We start from the raw sequence: 3,699 nt of genomic DNA, 5'->3' as shown, positions 1-3,699 counted from the left end.
CTTTATTCATCCATTGTTCCTTACTTTTACCAGCCTTACCCTTCACTCTAACGGGAACATGATGCCTCTGAACTCTCGTCATCACACTGTTGAACGTCTCGTACTTGTCAAATGTCCTTTTACCTGCGAATCAACTTTTGCAAGTTCTTGCCTTATGCCACTAAACTTTGCCTTACTCCAATTAAAACTTCAACTTTTATGGACAGCTTATCCTTTTCCATAATCATTTTGAAACGAATAAAATTATGATAGCTAGACTCAGTGTTCCCCTATTTTTACTTCAGTCACCTGCCCTGCCTTATTGCCCAAAAGAAGGTCTAGTTTTGCTGCTTCCCTAGTAGGAATATCCACATATTGATAAAGAAAATTTTCTTGAACACATTTGACAAATTCCTCACCATCCAAATCTTTAACACTATGGTAGTCCCAGTCAATGTTTGGAAAATTAAAATCCCCCATTATTACAGCCTTATTATGTTTACATATGTCTGAAATCTCCCTACATACTTGTTTCTCAATTGCCCTCTTACTATGGGGTGTGGGGGCTTATAGTACAGTCCCATCAAAGTGATCTTTTTTTCTTATTTCTCATTTCCGCCCATATATTTTCACTGGACGATTTTTCAGAAATATCTTTAGTTACGTGCAGTAATGTATTCCTTAATCAAAATCACTACCCCCACCCCATTTCTTGTTTCCTTTCCTATCCTTCCTTTAGCATCTAAAACCCAGAACATTGAGCTGCCAGTCTTGTCCATTTCTCAGCCAAGTTTCTGTAATAGCTATGACATCCCAATCCCATGTTCTTAAACATGCCCTGAGTTCATCAGCCTTACCTATTAGACTGCTTGCATTGAAATAAATGCAATTTAGTTTTTCAGAGTTACCACATACTCTGACTCATTGTCTTTCTTTTCTAATTGATGTGACCTCTTCACAGTCAGAACCTTCAATCCTTCCATTTACACTGCTACTTCGAATTCCTCCACTCCCCCTCTCTGTCAGTATAAAGTCTCCCTTAATGGAACAAGCAAAACTCCCTGGTAAGATATTGGTCCCTTTCTCGTTCAGGTTAGACCCATTATTTTTGAGCAGGTCTTTTCTATCCTAAAAGACTTTATTCATTAATGGGATGAGGGGCATTGCCAGCTAGGCAGCATTTATTGCCCATCCCTAATTGTCCAGAGGGCAGTTAGCAGTCAACCACATTGCTGTGGGTCTGGAGTCACTTGTAGGCCAGACCAGGTAAGGATGGCAGTTTCCTTCCCTAAAGCACATTCTAATCGTCCAAAAAACTGAATCCCCAAACAAAATACCAGCTCTTCAGCCATTGATTTATCTCCTTATGCTTTTGTTCCATCCCTTGTTTGAGTTTGGCATTGAGAGTAAACCAGAGTTTACTATTTTTAAGGTTCTTTTTTTAAATCTTCTACCTACCTCTTAAATTCAATCTGTACTTCTTTAATCTTCACCCTAAAACTATCATTTCCTACCAATTTTTACAATAATTTCTGGTTTCTCAATCTCACCTTTAACAATAAGCTTGAAAACTTCCTAGCACCAGGAAAGCAACAGACCATCCTAAATGTACGCTCACTGCCACAGAATCTCCTGTATATGCCCCTGGCAGGAGAGTACCTGTAACACCAATTCTATTAAATTTTGTCAAACACTGCCTAACGTAAGAATTATTCCACGTGTCCAATAACTGATTGATTGCCCCTTCTATTTTTCTCGGAGAGATTATCCCCTTCAACTGTTCCAAAAACTGAATATCTATTTGACAGAGGAATATCCACTGGAGACTTTTGAACTATCTTCTTACTTTTCCCGACAGTCACCATCTATCTGACAGATCCTGTTGTGTAATAACTTTTCTAAATCTGCTAGCCATCTCGTTCTGTAACTCATACATGCTCTTAATAATATTAAGCCTAAAAAAAGGAACTTTCAATAACACCTGATATATAAAATAAACCACCTCTCATTACTTACAGAAAATAATGATAAAATGGGGAAAAAAATTACAATGTATGTATATATTTATCAAACATATAAAACTTAACTAAAATCAACCACTTCACTTATTAACTGAATAAAAGGTGGCTCATCTTCAATAAATTCCTTACAGAAAAATATCTTCTCCAGAGCCGACCATGTGTAGGACTCCCCGAAACGAGAAAACACCTCCTTATTTTTTAAAAAATAACTTCAGTTTTTCAAAAAAAAACCTTTGCAATTTAAAAAATACCTTTAAAAACACGTATGGTCTTTTTTAACTCTTGAATTTAGAATTTAGTTAAAGAAATGCTGCAGTCATAGATTTGGTCAGATCCTATCTCTAGAGTACTGTGTCCAGTTCAGAGGGCTGAATCATAGGATAGGGATACTAGGGCATAGACAATAAATTATGAAGAAGGATTGCATAAAACCTTGGCTTTAAAAGATTAGGGAACATTTAGGGTGGCACAGTGGCTGAGTGGTTAGCACTGCTGCCTCGCAGTGCCAGTGACCCAGGTTTTATACCACCCTTGAGCAACTGTCTGTGTGGAGTTTAGCCATTCGCCCTGTGTCTGTGTGGATTTCCTCCGAGTGCTCTGGTTTCTTCTCACAGTCCAAAGATGTCCAGATTAAGTGGATTGGTGATGCTAAATTGCACGTAGTATCAAGGGATGTACAGGCTAGATAGACTAGCAATGGGAAATGTAGGGTGATGGGCTTGGGGGTTGGGTCTGGGTGGGATGCACTTCAGATAGTTGCTGTGGACTTGGTGGGCTGAATAGCCTGCTTCCATATTGTAGGGATTCTATGATTCAGTCATATTAGATACAGGGTCAATTGAAATTTATGATTGAGATCTACATATGTTTATTATGAAGTTATTATCATGTATTTCAGACATTGGTGTCATAGAAATTCACCAATTTAAATCCATCCATTGACCTTAGGTCTAGTCCAGTATATGAGGCTTAAAGAATACAACAGCGTACCTGTCAGCCATAACGTCATAGAGTAATATAGCATTGAAAACAGGCCCTTCGGCCCAAAATGATCCATGCTGTCCACTCAGCTAGTGCCAATTGCCCACATTTGGTCCATATCCCTCTAAAGTCTTCCCATCTATATAACTGTCCAAATGATTTTTAAATGTTGCTATTGTACCTCCCTCAATCACTTTCTCTGGCAACTCATTCCATATATGCAGCGCTCTTTGCATGAACAAGTTGCCCCTCTTAAATCCTTCATAAATCTTTCCCCTCTCACCTTAAACCCATGCCCACTAGTTTTCAATTTCTCATCCCTGGGAAAAAGACTACATGCATGCATCCGATCTGTGCCCCTCATGATTTTATACACCTCAATAAGGTCACCACTCATTCTCCCAGGAATCCAAGGAATAAAGTACTATCTTGGCCAACCTCTCCCTGTAACTCAGGCCTACTAATCCTGGCAACATACTTGTAAATCTTTTTTGCACATTTTCTAGTTTAACTGGGTCTTTCCTAGAACAGGGTGACCAAAACTGTACACAATACTCCAAGTGTGTCCTCGCTAACGACTTAAACAACTGTAACATAATGTCCCAACTCCTATATTCAAAGTCTTGACTGGTGAAGGTCTGCATGATAAATGCCTTCTTCACCACCGTATCTACCTGTGATGTCGTTTTCAACGAACTATGTACTTGTACTCCTAGGT

Source organism: Rhincodon typus, chromosome 3, assembly GCF_021869965.1.
Source record: "Rhincodon typus isolate 14 chromosome 3, sRhiTyp1.1, whole genome shotgun sequence".
In the NCBI taxonomy this organism is placed as follows: Eukaryota; Metazoa; Chordata; class Chondrichthyes; order Orectolobiformes; family Rhincodontidae; genus Rhincodon; species Rhincodon typus.
The sequence above is the reverse complement of the archived record's forward strand: the minus strand, read 5'-3'. Positions refer to the sequence as shown.